Source organism: Rhea americana, unplaced genomic scaffold (assembly GCF_003343005.1).
Source record: "Rhea americana isolate MKP2758 unplaced genomic scaffold, rheAme1 scaffold_93, whole genome shotgun sequence".
NCBI lineage: Eukaryota > Metazoa > Chordata > Aves > Rheiformes > Rheidae > Rhea > Rhea americana.
In genome coordinates, this window is record NW_028187122.1 from 898,662 (window position 1) to 915,987 (window position 17,326).

The 17,326-nt window shown below is 41.1% G+C and overlaps 1 protein-coding gene across 5 annotated transcripts in view; it reads right to left on the reverse strand.

The window, feature by feature from the left end:
• The window catches only part of MARCHF8 (membrane associated ring-CH-type finger 8), a 102,700-nt gene extending 85,431 nt beyond the window's left edge, over positions 1–17,269 (reverse strand). For all 5 annotated transcript variants that reach the window (XM_085324774.1, XM_085324777.1, XM_085324773.1 and 2 more), the window contains exon 1: positions 17,145–17,269. The gene's annotated coding sequence lies outside the window, so the exon portion shown is untranslated. The remainder of the gene's footprint in view (positions 1–17,144) is intronic.
• Between the last annotated feature and the right edge of the window lie 57 nt (positions 17,270–17,326).

Below are 17,326 nucleotides of genomic sequence, written 5' to 3' on the forward strand. Positions count from 1 at the left end.
AAGTGTCTGACAATCCTTTGGGGTGAGGGGGAGCTTAAAACAAAGTAATCACTTCTGTGTAGATAATCAAGACATTCCAGCACTGTTCAATCACATGAAAAATACAGCCACAAAATTGATTTGAATATTGTCCATTTCTTGGAATAAGAAGTCAGCATAAATCATGGCAGGTATAATTTAACTTCAGTGAAACATCCAAGTTGTTGTTTGTAACAGAGATAAGATAAAAATTATTTATGGGATTTAGTTTATTTTGTGGCTACCCCTATAACTTAATGCTTTTCAATCTTTTCAGTTTACAGATATAGATTTTTAGACAGAGCTGCAGACCCTTGTACAGTGAGCATAAGCCGAAAGAACAGATTTGATTTCTTAAACAGCTTTTATGGCTTAGATGCAGACTGTGGACTTCTGGGGGTGCACAAGCTGGAGGTTGAAAAGTGCTGCCGTAAGACATGACAAAACATTGCTGTGAACTCTCATCTTCTGAAACTTCCCCTTCTATGCAATGTGAAACCTGGCCAAACCAAACAGAAATGAAAACCCTCCAAAGAAACCTCAGACCACTGCAGGTTGGTGTAACAGACTGATCAGCTGGCATACTCTAAGCGAGACTTGAAACCATCCATTAACACAACTTTGGGATCTGTTTTTCTGCTGGAGGTCTAGATGTGACATCTCAAAACCCCATGAGCATAAAATCTCTCTCTTTCCGTGTTTTTTTTTTGTTTGTTTTTTTGTTTTGAAAGTGCCAGAAGCACTCACCCTTAGGAAATTTCTGCATGAATAGTTACTTTGCTTACTGACCCTGCCTTTTCAACTGGAGGTAGCTTATGCGTACTTTTCATATGCTATGTATTTCATATTTGCAAATATTTCCAACACTATTAGTTGGCACTAGTTTGAAGCTTTTATTTAGGTTATTTTGAGCTTGTCAGAACTCCTTCCTGACTAATGTAGCTTACATAATCCTTTTCTAGAGATAACAGATGTGCATTTTCAAAAAGAGGATCCCGCATCTGTGCTTCATTTCGTTTTACTATAGCTTAATCAGTACTTTGTTAACAGCATTATTTAAGAGATATCATCAAGGCTCAAGCACTTCACATGCAGTTGTTAGCTTAACAAACAAATCTAAGCAAGGGGACTTAAGTTGAGGGAAGGGAGAAGAAATAGTTCTCATTTCCCCAAATTTTCCCTGCAGTACCTTTCACAGTTTAGCATTCGAAAAGAACACTTATATTCAGATCTTGCTCTGCAGGTATAAACCTTAAGTATTGCTACTTACAGCTATGCTTCTGCCATATAACTTGCACTGTTTACTAACTCAGCTGCAACTTCTCACTTTCATAAATTTTCTCAGTTCCTCCTTTCCTCCACCTGCTAGCACCCTAAAAATAATGAGTTTCAATATCAAACACGTTTTTCTATTTTTTTTTTAATCATGTTGTTATTTGGTTGAAATGAACAGAAAGAGGCAAAAAGGGGACAAGGGATCCCTGTGCATGTTCTCTTTGTAAGTTTCTCAAGACAGGAATATATAGCTGCAAACACACAATGCATACAGAGAATAGATGCATCTGTCAGCTTTGACTTGACTCCTCAAAATAAGAATATGATTGTACTTGCAAACAATTCTTCATAATACAACTAGACAAGCAAGCTGTTAAAACTACAGTATCAATAAATAATGGGTGCCAACCTCCTCGCGCTCCCCCTGCCTCCTTCATTTCAATGGAAGATGGACAGGCTCTGCACTGCCGAGAAACAGATTCCTTAAGCTCAGTCTCTTTCAAATGAAATCAGTTGCTAAGTGTAATTATGTACTAGCTTAATAGCACTCAAAAGAAAGCAAGTATCTCTTCTCCCTGTTCCAGTAACAAGATAATATAGTCATTACAATCCCTTGAGAAGAAATGACTTTTGCCCACTTACATTACTAACAGCAACTGACCTGCATCACAAGCATCCGTGATCATTACTGATATCCTGTGACACCCACAACGTGCCAGGCGCTATCCACACACATCTGCGTACTCGGGCAGACAGCTCCAGCTACAGAGGCAGAACTTCATTAACCACATCAGTAGTCTGCTGGGTAATGCGCATTTTTAAACACTGCCCTTGTATATTTGTTGATGAGAGCCTTTAACAGTGTCAGTGATCCCTGGACAGTCTCTAACTAAAAAGCAAAAAGAAACAGAATTAATGGAGAAATTTCAGCCTCTGCAGTGGGAACCTGTAAGGGTGGCGCCTGAGAGAGGTCTCAGGACTTCTACAGTCAGAGCTACTGTTTGCTAAGCTGACAAGCAGCTCTCTAACTGCTCCAATGAATTTCCAAATCAACTTGCATTAATGCATACCTCTTGTCCTTTCACCTAAACTAATACTGATCCACCTTACCACTTCATATTAAACATTTTCCAGGCCCTGAGGTGCTTCCAAATAAAGCAGGTCTAACACATGAATCACACAGCAATCTCTTCCAAGTCTTCAGCGCTTTGCTCCAAGCAGGATGTAATATCACAGCATGTAATATCACTCTGTGTCATGATGTCATCAATTCCCACAAAAAGCAGAGTTTGGTTTTCTAAGAAATTAATGTCCCTCTTCAAAAGTGGTATTTTCCCCTTCTGACCTTGTGTGAATCCATATTGCAGCACAAAAATTAGGTGGCCTTAATCAAATGATTGCAGTTAAATTTTCTTTAAGATTGGGTTGGTGACTTGCTTCTTCGTAATAATCACAGTCAGATAACCACATGCAACAGTAGTAACCAAAACCTTTCTTAAGGTTTTGAGGAAGGTTGTTTCTCCTTCTTCACTACATGTCTGAAACTGCTGCACAACATTAAACTACATGAATTCCACCACACAGATGCTGTCTGTTCACGCTGGTGAAGCAACTGTCAGCGCATCATTTCCTTACTAATCCAGGGAGATGGCTAGAGAAAGTGGCGGCGAAAATTTATGTGATTTGAAATATTTAAATTAAAGGAAAATGAAAAATGTCAGATCACTGGGAAGACAGGTTTGGCAACAGCTGACTTAAATTGCCATAGTCTGTCCTCTGCAATTGCCCATTTCCCTGCAATTAGCCCAGAAAGGTCCACAGCATACTCACTAGATACACAACACGTACCCCCTCCCCCTGTTCCTGGGAAAAAGCTCAAATCCACAAAACCAGAACATGCCACAAAGAACACGTGATAGATCAAGGACGCTGCAACACCACAGACCTCTAGAATAATAATGAATTTGTTATACAGAATGCCCACATGATACGGCAAAATGTTCCACATGTTGACGGGGTTTTAAAACAAAGTTGTATTGCACATTGCAATCAATCCAAAAGAAGCACATACTAAACATACCTGGAAGAGCAAGAGAAATCTGCACCAGCTTATATCTGCATGCATGTTTCTAGCCTAGTATACAAAGTCCACATGATATAGTGTATCACATATGGATAATTTATTATCACTTCCCATTCTCTTCTGGGTTCACAAAAACTGAAAGAAGTTCTGTAACCCAGAGAAAAATTACTCTGTACATTTAACTTCAAAATTAATAAAGATCTTTAAAAACAAATGCATCAGCTTACACCAAAGACAATAAAAGCCTGTGTTTCTCAAACGGTGTAAATATTTACAACAGCAGATAGTGAGGAAACAAAACAATCTCATTATTGTTTAGTGAGGACATTGCTCACATTCTGTATTATATACAGCTAACAATGATGCATTTTTAAGAAGATTCTCTGCTGTATCACTTATTTTCCATTACATCAGAGGATAACATTTGTGAAAGCTAGTTATGAACAACAGGAGCCTAAGCAATATTCTTCACTATTGTTTAATTGCTAATAGGCTTCAATATTCCTCTTGAGCTGGAGTAAAAAGAATATATTATTGTCTAAATGATTCTGCAGTTTGAAGAAGTATGAAATCACTGCCTTTTTGTCTCTAGCAAGTAAGAAATTTCCAAATGGTTAACATAAAAATGTATTTCTTTTAAATGATTTGAGTTAAATCTGAGATAAATAGTTATTTGCAGTTTTAGGTTGCAACATATCTTTTCTTTGAATGTCTTAATACAAATCTAGATTTCGGCATCTTTATGACAATCTTTTAAACTCTTCACATGGAAATAACTGAACCACATTCCTTAAGACTTGTACAATCCAGGGATCAGTGTACAGCTCAAGAGTCCACGCATATCGCAAAGAGAGAAACATATCAAGCATTCTGTACCTGATTCTTTGACAAACTTTTGACATAGGTAAGTAATATTTCAGACCATAATTCCCCATGCTTTAAAAAGAATGTGAGCTACTAATGCAAAGCTAGCTACCAAAAGTTATTTGCTATCCCTCAAGTCAAGAGTTACTTTTCATTTTAAATACAGGGAAAAATACTATGAGACACTGAATTGCAACAGCTTTCAGCAAGAGCTTTTTACTGGAAATTATGTTCAGGCATGGTACGTCTACTTTACAGTTTCATAGCTTTCAGCTTTTTCCAAGCTGATACCTTCTCTATACAGTGAAAATACCTGGTAAGAAACTTCCTTTTCCAAAGGACAACATGGGACTGCAAGCTGTGTGAGAACTCCCATTCCAGAGACAATAGCAACTCTGGGGGAGTCCATAGACCCAAACATAAAAACCCACTTTTTTTTTTTTTTCCCTCCAAGTATCACCAATACGGACACATGCTTGCTGGTTATGGTTAAATAAGTCAGTTTACTTAAGTTCTTTGCTTTAGTCACTTCTGTATGATGGAAAGATAATGATACTTCCACCTCCCCAGTTTCAGCACGTTTTATCCACGCAGATCACTTCTGTGGAGGTGGTATTTTCCCCTGTGTAGTAATATACAGTATCTGGCCCAAACAAGATCACAGACTGAAATGCTACAGTAAGATGAGCAATAATAGCAGTAGATATATTAATCATTCCTTCAGTTTCACACCTGCATAGGCAATCACTGTGGTCAGCAGCAATTGCCAGATTCTTGATTTGACAGTTGCTAGAGACAGGTAGGGTATTTCCCATCAATGTCAACAATAAAATTAGTCTATGAAGAGTTTAAAAAGCTGTGTCACGGCATTATCATTAAAAAGTAAAGGTGTATAAAGCCTATGGAGTCCAGGTCCATGAACAGAATTAATTTCTCTACAGCACCAGAACAACGTGGTCTCCTTCAGCTGGAATCATACCATGGTGCATGTAGCAGGATTAAAAAGTTTGTGTACTCTCTTTGTATCTCAAGTGTCCTTCGAGCAGTTTAAAGACCAGTGACTGATTTGAGCGGGCTGACAAACAGCGTGGCTTCCCACATCCCAGCTCCCCACATGAGTGCTGACATCAGCATATCTTGGCAGCAGAGAAGTGTCAGCACAAACCATTTCCCTTGAGCAGCACGTTGTTCGTTCACAGGAGCGTGCTGGAACATCTGCCCATTCTGTGCGTCCTCCCCCCACAACTGCTCTGTGCCACCAGAAAGGAGGGATCTGATATGACATGACTGAGCCCCATAGACAAGGCATTCCTTACCATGGTCTATAAAGGGCCATTCATCTCCATGGTACCTAAAATAGCCAATAGCTGCGATCATGAGATGAATACATGACTGTGGATTCCTTTAAATTGCTGCCTTCTTTAACTTACAAGAAACCTAGTGTCCAGTGGTTATTTCCTCATCCTTTATCCTTCTTGTTCTCTTTCCAGCAACTGTTAAACCCTTCTGTCCCATCCAGATAGCAGTCCCTTCATTTTGGGCAATATAACAAAAGCAAGTGATATTACTTAAAGACACTAACCCAGATGGAGCACCAAATACTTCACAGAAAGATCAGAAGCTCCCAAACGCAGTCATAAAACCAACAAGCTGATTGTGACAGATACGAACGCTTAAGACGCAAGAAGTTTTGAGAAGCATTACAAAACTCTGCCAATCCATTCCTATGCACTTAAAAGCTTTGCAAAAACATCTATTAAAAAAATCCACTAGATCTTTCTACCACCAGAACTAAAGCAGAATTTCTCAAATTGGCCTGTGAACCACTAGGAGCTTATTGCCAGTCAACCACAGCCAGCTGCAGAGGCCTAAGAAAGAGTGCAGTGTGCAGGTACAGAGAAACTGCAGAATTGCACAGGCCTGTTTCTTTCTGCTTGGGAAGATGCTGACTCACAGCATTCCACTACCTTGCGGCTTAAATGACTTCTGTTTTTTCCCTCTAGGAAGCAGTTCAAGCTATGATCTCCATCAGCTGTGGACAAATAGAACTTCGTAGGTTAAGCCCAGGACTTCTCACCCAAGTTACTCCATCTAGCGAAGGTGTGGAGGAACCTTACCATTACAGAGCAGAAGGCTGTAAGAAAAAACAGTATTTAGAAGGATGCTGGTAATAGCCAAGGCAGTATGGTGCGATGGAATCCTGGATGTTCTTGTATATCCACAGGGCAACTAGCAGAAGTCAATACGGGAAGTTGTCCAGGCAGGGAAAGGCTTAAAATAAAATTCAGGATCATGATGATATCACTGATGCCAAATGACAAGTCATATTTTTCAACCCTATCACATTTAGAACTGGCTTTTCTCCCTTCTCCCATGATAGATACACTTTGCTTTAAATTAGTTTAGACAGTAGCCAGAGAGTGAGCCAAATGTGCTAAATAAGGCCCATGCAATCCTGGTTCACATGAACACTATTATAAAACCTGAAACATTTATGAGGACAAAAAAAATGGAAGGAACAGCAGTTTCTAGCTACTAGATATCTGCTGAAATTGAAGGCTAGAAGAAAAAAGTTATAATTTCTTAAGCCAAAATTTCATCAGTCCTGTGTAAAGCATACAGTTGGAAAGTATGCAGCATTTAACTTGCTGAGATCACATTGGAGTTTTATATTAACTGCATTCAAGCAAACTGCAGTAAAGCTAAAAACAAAAACAAACAAAAAAACTCCACCCTGCGCTCTTTCACAGGCTCTATCTTGTAACTCCCTGGTTTCCTTGTCTAAGTAGTTACAGTTACAATAATAACCAGGCACATTTGCTCTCTCAAAGAATAGATTAAAAATTCCTATAGAAAAATAATATGAATATCTACTGAATTCAGCTAATAGAGAAATAAGAACATATTTCTCTACTAATCATTTTAAAAAGACAAAACCAAGACTTTTTAAAAAACTGAAAAAAAGAAACCAACTCCCAATTTTAAACACAATGATGTTGAGAATCAAGACAATCTCCAGTTTTCCTTTTCTGTATGCTTAAAAACACTTAGCATGTTCCACCCTAGAGACAGTCCCATCTTTGGTAGAGGCTCCTACACATTAGCTGTATAGCACTAAGATGGTCATAAAGCATTTAAAGATGAAAGATGTGAAGGCTATTATTTCTGAAGTGGCAAGAATCCATGAGCGATCAAAATATTGCTGCTTTCTCCTCGGAGGATTGGATCATTTTACTCTAGGTGCTAGAAGAGCAGCACTCAGGCTTTGGAAGAGACACTATCCCCTTCATACCACTAGTAACCTAGTGTTTAGCACAGTTCTGCATTAGCTATGTTCTTTGTGAAGGTCTGGAAAACGCACAGCCCTCTTCACTCACCACTGATGAAGACAGTTACAAGCTTGAGTAACCTACCTCTCTGACAGCTGTCACACTGCTGCAGCATCTTTTATAGAAGGGGTCACAGGAGGCCTAGCGATAGCATACTGCACTGCCTTATTATTCATCCAGTTGAAGTAACAGTACACAAGCATGACTAACCCTGCCGATGGTGTATATATATATATATATTTACATATACACACATTATATATATATTTGACATATTCTAGTAAAGAAAGAAGGAAAAAAAAACAAGATCAGCTCAGGAACTTGTCAACTCTCCTTGACTTACAGGGGTGGCTGGACACTGAGGATAAAACAGCTTTTCAGAAAAGCAAGTCTGCTTCCATATGCGCAGGTTACTGGCCTTGGAGGGATGTGTCGTGTACAGTCAGGCTGTTTTCTACTCCATTCCCTGCTGACAAGAACTACTTTCAACCTTGCAACCAACTGTTTCCTCATCTTATCAAATTCCCTATTCTTGGTTCAAATGTCACTCTCAGGCATTCATGAAGACCTGTCCATGAGCACTCAGGATATGGCTCAATGTAGGACAGTCCAGATCATCAGCTCTGAGTTCCTCCTTCCCTTATTCACACAGGAGGCAATATCAGATGAAATTGTGCAACAAGGGCAGAGTGTATGATCTATGGGGTCACATGGAAAGGGAAATACTGCAGCACCAACCTGCACTTAGGAAAGGTGCCTCTTCTGAGCAGAGTATCCATGCTGGAGCTCAACTTTCCTCCCTGCAATTTGCTCCCACAACCCCAGCACCAGGCACAGCCAGGCAGGGCAGGCTAAGCCAAGCGCTTGCAGGTCTGGAAAAACAGAGAGTGCCTAAATACAGCAGCTATGGGGGGCTGAAAAGGCAGCTTACAAGCAGCCAACCAGCAGTCTAACTAGCAGGATGCCTTCAGAGCACCACAGGCCTACCAAACCTATGCAAAACACTTACAATACTGCACAGCGAGAACATGCGAACTAGAAAACTTCCCAGTAGGTATTCAAAGATGGATATTGGAGACCGAACACGTGTCCCAGCTGACAACTGGAGCTCAAAAGTACACAGAGAAAGCAAGCAACCATGACAAACGTCTAACAGACACACAATGGAAGATCACAGCCAAGAGTAAAATGCATGATGTATCTAATTCCCTTTCTATATAAGGAACTGATCCTGACTCAGCTGCCTAGTACTCAGGCTCCCGGACAGTTGGACCACACAATGTTATGCTTTTAAAGTGAGTGAGAAATCTTGTTTTGAATGAAATAAGGCGTTGATCCCCAAAGGAGTTGAGGTATCTGGTTTGGAGAAGAATTTGGCGAAGCTGATATCAACACCCCTAGTGGATAAGAGCCTAGGTCTTGAGCGGACATGAGCAGCTCAGGATCCCCAGAACACCAAAAGCAGACCATGGGAGAGTCAGATCCTGGGTAGAAGAAAACCACCAGCAGAAAGCAAAGCAGAGATCTGAGCAGTCAGCTGCATATAGCATGCAGGTGAGCAAGTGCAGGAGATGCTGCCACACTCTACCGTTCCCTGCTGCATTGGACACAGAGCTTCAAAGTCGTAGCTCTAGTCTGTCACTTGCACACTGTCTAGCCAGAGACAAAACCATGCGTTTCCTTGTTTAAGAAAAGAGTCAGATGGATCAGGGAAAGTCAAAGTGGAGCTGCAGTATGTAATTCTGAACTTCCTGCTATTTGGAAAAATATACATGCATCTTGTAAGTCTTATTTTCTCAGCAATTTGCCTGGAAAACATCACCGTGTCATTTTTCTACACTTCCAGGAAGGGCCATGAAAAATTATCTCATCTCAAAAAAGCCTTGGGAGCTACAGAGCTCCTCAGGTGTATCAGAGCAGGGCTCTTTCTCACACACCTGCCAAAGCATGTAGGAGCTTGTACAGCACTACACAGAAACCTTTCCAGCCTCACAATTTTGTAATGAAAGCAAGTTAGTGAATATTTAAACAACTTTTCAAAGACCGTATTACTTCAGGGGTCTCTGTCAGACAGATTATCCTTCCTTGTCAGGTCTGACCTTATGAGGAAGGGTACAAAACAACTGAACACTGCTATCCTGAGAATCACAGAGGAAAAAAAAAAGAGAGAGAGAGAGAGAGAAAAACTCATGCAAAGGAACTGCTGAAAAACACTTACATAGAGGTTTTGCACTCAAAAGTAATGAGATATTTCAGTACAACATGTTAACATACTGCATAAGAACACAGTCATTTAGAAGGCTGAAATTTGGTCTCATTTTTATTGTCTTCTGCATGGTTATGTCAAGAGTAAAGTTAAATTCCCCTTCTCTCTTTTAATCAAACATGTTACTTCCTTTTTTGTTAACTCTCAAGATCAAGCCAACCTGACAAGACTCCCGCAGTTTTACAATTGAATCTCTCGTGCCCCAGCCCCCTTATTTTATCAAACATTAATTTTGTGAAGAGCCTGCTGCGCCACATCAATTCCAGTGAAGTAACAATACTTAGCATTTTCCCCTGGGCTCTCTCAATGCCTTGCAAAGACAGACAGCAATCCAATGGGCAGGAGGATTAGCATAGTCTGATATTTTACAGTTCAGCATCCTGTATTTGCAGTGTTCAGAGGGATCACTCATCCATGTGAATTATCTTCTATCTAAAAACGTTTAATCTCTATGGGCTTCAATGCAGGGTGAGGCTGCAACACTGACTGTCTCCCTCTATGCTCATGACATTGCAATTTACATTCCCCTCTTCTGGTGACCTCTATCATTCCAGCAAATATCTGACATTTAGCCAACAGGTTCAGAAGTTACTTGCAGTGTGATTGCATAAGCATGTGTCCTGTTGGAAAGCAGGCTAAAAACCCTAAGAACCTTGTAACAACCACATAAGACAGGTGACAACTGAGTTGCGGGGAACTAAGATATACATAGGTGTAGCAACTTAATCCAGAGAATACAGGTCAAAAGTAGGAACATAACTCAGATTTCCTGTCTCTCACTACAAATCTTTAGCTGCAAAAGAACTGCTTCCTCTTTCAGAGCTAAACAGATTTTTTTGCAATCAGACAGCATTTAGGTCTGCACACATTTATGCTGTTTGGAGCAGGAAAATGCTCTCATTTAGAGATGATTTTCAATGTCAAAGAGCAGCAGTTTATCTGCAAGTTTCCAGCCTACTTGGCAGTTGTAGGTGTATATATATACTTTACAAGAGCAGCTTCAATTTAAACAGTTACATGAAATATAAGTGAGCTAAAGGAGTTAAAAAAAAAAGGGGGGGGGAACTGAAAACAACTGTCTTTGCTAGTCCTGGCATTTCCAGTTTGGATTTGGCAGGCAGATTCTATATGAAAATGACTCTGAAAGCTATGGTGACAATCACATTTAAACAGACAACATTTTGGACACAGAACTACAAGTACACCCAATTCACTTATGAGACAGGACGGAAAACCAAAGCCTCCTGCTATTCCTCTCAAAGAGGCGGCCTGTTCTCCTGTATTTTACACCCTCTGTCGTCGCCTATTGCAAACTATTACTGACGGCTATTCACACCGCTCTGGTGTTTCAGACTTCATCAGGCTTATTAAGAACAGGAAAGTCACAGTCAACTTTCACTTTCTGTTGTAGCAACCTTAACCAAGCTGTTCAGCGAGAGTCCCTTTGGAGCATTTTGGTGAAGAAGGCCATGGGAAATAGGAGAGAATGGGAAAAGAACACGCTCAGATAGGGGAAGACAAGGCAATCACAAGAATTTCCTGCTGTAACATGGTCCATGTTATGAAAGCACAGCAGAGCCCTGTATTGCAACACTGCCTGTGTTTCAATCCATCCATCTTCTCATATACAAACAGCTTACACAGGAATATACCACATTTTTCCCATTAGCCTTCCTCTTATGACTGATGATTTTGTAGCTACAAGGGATTAGAACAGGGATTGGCCTAGCCGTGAATCACCCTCAGTAACACACTGCGCTTTTACAACTAGAAATAGAGGGATCAGAGAGATTAATCCTTTGTCCTAGATGACATGAGGCAGCAGTGGCAGTGAAAGCAAATACAATAGTCAGAGGAGGCTCTCTGTCTTGCTATAGCCTCCTTTGGATTTGAAGGAGGCTCTTCCACCAAGTGATGCTTTTAGAGCTTGTTATGAATGAAGCTAAAGGAAGGGACTCCTGTTGGTAAACCCTGCAATTCCCACTGATAACCCACACGGCATCACCTTCCTTCTCACAGGAAGGTAAAAGCTAGGTTCATTCTTGTTCTCAGAAAAGCACTTACATTAGTAACACCTGAGGAAATATTCTCTCACTATTGAATTGGTGCTACAGGGCAGTTGGTACACACAGAATCTGTTTTGCCCTGTTGAGTAGATATTACTCAAATTATCCTCTACAGGCAAAACTCACTCTAAAAGCCATGTCTAGGAGTTAATACCCCTCAGAACAAGGAGTCACAGCAGTATGAGGACCCCCTTGTTGTGTCTATGCAAATTTTTTGGTAATAAAACACTGGAACTCAAAACCAACTTCTTGAACAAGAGCAGAAGCACGCCTCTCCTGCTCCAAGCAGTACAGATAGCACAGAGGTAATAGCAGCAACTCATAGGATATTCTGGTCATTAGAGTCAGCAGATCAGATCCAGAGGTAAGTTATTAAAAGTGTCATTTTTCATTAGATACTCTTCCTTGTAGGAACACTATGCACAATAAAGAGGAACTGAAAGGCTTTTCAAAAATAAAGCGTGTTTGAGAAGGGAGGCACCACAGATTTCTATGCTTTTTTAAATAAAAGTAACTGTGCGTGTAAACTTGCATCCATTTTTTTGTTCATTATACAAATTCTTTCTTTCTTTCTTTCTTTCCCCTCTGTCTTATCCAACTGCCCTTCTTGGTTCAAAGAAAAAAGTCTCTTGTCCTATGTCCAAAATATAACAGAAATCAAGCTACCTGCTCAGGGACAAGCAGCTAGGAATATTTTTGTTCCTTGTAATGCAACCCTTACCTTCACAGTGTGTAAATACAAGTTCTTACTTAAGCCACGGCCAATCTGGGAGGCACCGCTGCCCTCACTAGTTTTCAGTCACTGATCAAATAGCATTTCTAAATCTAATGCCTCTTTTCTCAAATAAACTCTCGCACCATTGTTCATGACCAGTCTCATCTGCAAGTTGGACTGCTGCCATGGTTTCTGTCCTCCTGATGACTTTGGAAGGGCATGCAGAAACTTTTAGGGGCAGATTTCAAGGGATACCAAGCCCACAGACAGCATTTACCTGCTTCAAATATAATATTCATATTGTGTATTGATTCTGGCTGTATAGTCTACAAGGTTTAAATCTGAGATCCTTAAATGAGTCTCGAAGAGAGAAGCGCTCATCTGCTAGCTGACTTGAGCATCTCATTCCATCAAACTACTGAAAATCTCATCCATAGTTTCTAGAATCTATTAACACTTTGTGGCTATTAGACATACACTTGGAGGTCCCAGAACTTTGCTACCTTAACAAAGTCAACGACATTTGCTGTTGATTCCTGGAATCAAAGTTTCCGTACTGTTTTCAGCTAAGTTCCATCAACCACAATAGACCTCTGGTTAAGTCTAAGATACGCTGCCAAGCTCCCCTACTTGTCTTTAAAATGAACTTCAGCTAGGCACTCATTTAAAAAGACGTAAGAGTTGAGAAGTCATTTACACGCACTGCTGATCTAAAATGGCCCAAACCTGATAATCAGCTGGACACATAATGAAGCCTAGCTTTCCCCTAGTCCTTGGGGAAAGAAACTGCAAAGCACAAGGAATTGTTTAAGGCTGAGAGCTTTGTTGTTTGAGAGCTGCCTGGCTCTCTGGTGATGAGTTATTTTCAAGAATAACATAAAGCACACCTTTCACTGCACTGAACAGTTACAGAAAACACTGCTTGCAAAGACCTTGCAAGGGTATCATTTCCATTTACCTACTCCATAGCAGAATCAATAAACATGATATAATCTGTTATTTGATTAACGCCCTATGGAAAGATGGTTAGATTACTTGGCAAAAAACTCACAAAAATCTTGTGGTAAGCAGTGGAAAAAAAAAACTGTTTCGGAAATGATGAGCTCTTTAGACAAGCAGTGTTTTCAGCTAAAGCCAAACAACAGAACCAGTAAAATTGGCCCTAAGGTAGTAAAGAGCATTTGAAAAACCTGGAGCTGTGAAACTTCACTACTCACAAAACTCATCCAGCAAGTTTAACGTTAGTTCGGCTACATCAAAGTAAGCTGCCACTAGATCTTCACAGTTAACATACAAATCAACAAAACAAAAGTTACAGCATACCATGCTCAAATTCAATAAACGTTGGTGGTATTTACATATGTCATTATAAAGGAATTAGTACAGTGAATTAGATGTACTGTTTGTGCTGTTCACTTGTGCTAGCCTTGTAGCAGCTAGCAGTAGATGCTTCAGAGAAAGAGTATCTGCAGCAGACAATAACCAAATAACTTGTTCTCCAGGAAAATTTTCTCTCCAATATCTTATGTCCTTCCAGACTTGAATTTTTCCATTCTTTACCCCTTTCTATAGTTTTGCCTATTTATATGCATTCTTTACAAGTGAGGTTTAAATTAATCTTGCTTACCCTCAAGTGAAGAAAATGCCATTCTCTGCAGAAGTAAGGAAGTCCTTGACCTCTCAAGCTCAACGTCCATTACTTTTCCAGTAATTCAGAACAAGACTTGGTCTTGTCAAATTATTACAAGTATAGGAAATCTTACGTTTTTCAAACCATGCTATCCACAGAGCCACATACAAGCCTCCCATTTGATTTAAAAATGCAGAAGGAAGCAGAAGATGTGAAACAAAGACATGAGCAATTGCTCAGAATTACAAGGTAAAAGCTTCTTCATCATTCTCTAGCATGCGAACCCACAAGAGCACCCAGGAAAGCTAGCTACCCATGAACATCAAACATCTTTGGATCCTATGAACCAATTAGAAGAAATATCAAAAGAGAGATGACCTATTTTCCTAAGCAATGAGTTTCAAAAGAAAATGAGCTGCTCAAGGGTCTCAGAGGCCAGAAAGACCAAAATTAAGAAAACAAGATATCCCTTCCACAAGGCATTTGACTGGATTGCTGAATGTCTTATATGCTGCTTTGCTACTTCGGGAGGCTCTGGATGGCAGAACACCTCCATATGCAAACAGACATAGTTACTAAAAGTTTGTGGCAGACTTTCAAAGACACAGGAGACATTAATTTGATGTCTAATGAAAGTCAGGTGCTTAAACCGTTTTCTGTATGTTTCTTTAGAACTTGCTATATGAGCATATTATGAACTTTAGATTGTACAGTAAGAATCAGATGACAAATACAGAAGAGACCCTTTCCAAGAGGTGCCAGTATAATAATGCAGCATCCTTGAAGCAACAGCTTTTCAGCTACAAACAAAAAGTTACACCCCTTACTGCCTCTATTCTACCTACCCACGCAGCAAGCAGACAGGACGCATCTTCCCAACTACATCCAGAAAACAGCAGAGCTTTGAGCTCCACCACATCCAGATGTAGTCCAAGCACAATGACATCCAGGGTTCCTTCCAGCTCTTTCCTTTGCAGCTTATTCATTTTGCAGAGTAGCCCAGCATCAGCAACTTACAGGATAGCCAATCTCTTCTACAGAACTAAGGGCTCTTTACATTTGGGGAGGGAAAAAAAACCTCACAAAATTAACTAATTAAAAGAAAAAGAAATAACCTTCAGTTTATATTTATTCTAGCAAATAGTAATTTTTCCTGTATTCTTCAATAACTGTTTACGATGTTGGCTATCAGTCAGTCACCTTAGGGCTGACTCCTTCTGCGAGTATGAGACCAACCCATAGCAGGAGGCTCCCTTTCCTCAGGCAGCAGAATCAATCTAGGCCTTGTAGCAAGAGCCTACTTCTCCTTCCTAGAGCAGCATTACTCCTGAGAGGTGCCACACTCCTGTAGCCATCTGCCTCTCCCACTAATACCAGTGTTTGAAAGAGCAAGGAGAAAATCAGCTCAGCAGAAAGAGACTTCGGCACATTGCCCAGAGCATATGTGACAGCCCCAGCAGCTGGGAGGATTGAGTCTTTTCATCCTTTAATATGGAAGAGCTGCTTGTCGAAAAGGTTAGACCGATAATAACAAAAAACACACCCCTGCAAATACAGAAAATTTAACTACATATTGAGCGTGCCCTGGCCTAAATTAATCTATCCTCATGACTGAGCAAAATTAGTATGGAAACAAGTGGATTTTCTAGCATTAGAATTTTAACTTTCTCATTTGGATACCTCCAGCAATTCTGACCACATATGCCTACACTGAGGTATGAAAAAGATTGCAAGCTTTCTTCAGAGTTAACGCACGCAAATAGAAAATCTCTTTTTTTCAACTAGTTTACACCCATAAGTAAAATACGGACTAGAGCCAGGTGAGCATCAAATAAAAACGAAACTAAATAATCAGTGAATTACGAAGTTGGTTTATATTTAAATCAGACCGTAACCCAAACTACACGAAGTCCCCAGTGAAAGGGCAGCTGTTTGCTCTTCAATTGTTCTACCGGTTTCAGCAGCTGTAGCAGAAAGAAATCCTGGGGAAGGTCCCGCTTTCCCAGAGCGGCTCCAGGGCTCGCCCTGGGACAGCCAGCACCAAACAGGCAGCCTCGGCTGCAGCTGAGCAGCTTCCAGCAACCCTGAGCAGGTGCCATCCTGCCTGCCTGGGACACATCCTTGAGTCAGGACCCTTGGTGTTTCCAGAAATCCTGGTCCAGAGACAGACTTAGCAGAAGTCTGCAACAGGAAAAATTTGTCAGGTCTGAGAGGTTCCAAAGGAAACATCTTAGGCTTGATAAACAAGCTTTTTTCAAAGAAATCTTCTTTCCCTTGAAAATTTTTGGCTAACCGTACCCTCAGCCTCAGTTGAAATTTCTCCAGAAGTTATTTCAGTAGCCATAGTTCCTAAACAGCTGCTTCAGCTAGGTATTATTGTCAGATCACCTTTCTTCTTTAGCCCCTATCTTCTTTCCAGCATTTCTTTCCACCTCCGCTCAAGCTCCGTCTAGATCGTCCCTTGTGTGTTTACGCTGCTCGGCTCCTTCACAAACTCGCCGTGCTCCGAAGCTTTTGTAAACTTTGTTCACTCCAGAGCCCGAGCCGCAGGTCCTCCAGCGCTGCAGCTTGCAACAAACCCGCTTCCCGTCAGTGTTTAATACTCCTACCTTTTCTCACGCTTCCAAAACACTAACAGGAGGAGAAGTTAGACTGTTACGCTTACGAACAAGCCAAGAATTACTCTACCTGCCAACTAGCTCCCAAAGTCATGAAAAAAAAAATCTATTTCTCGCTGTGTTATGAAACTTCATGATTTGTTACGATCAGGGCCTCCCTAACAAAGTTTCATCTCTTGCCCAGCATCGCCACCCGCACGCGGACTGGGTCCTCCTCCGAATCGAAACTCCAGCGCAAAAACACCTTCCCCGCACCTGCCCCCGCTTCCGCCGGTAATACCTCCAGCGCCGCCGCTCGCCGCCAGACCAAGGGAGGCCGAGCAGAGAGGACGCAGCGCGACAGCGGCGGAGCCTCCTGCCCGTGGCTCGGGGCCGTCACCGCACCCGGCCGCGCCGCTCCGCCCCGCCGCGGCGGCGACCCCGGGCGCGGGCGGCCGAGCGGAGCCTCCAACGCCGCCGCCG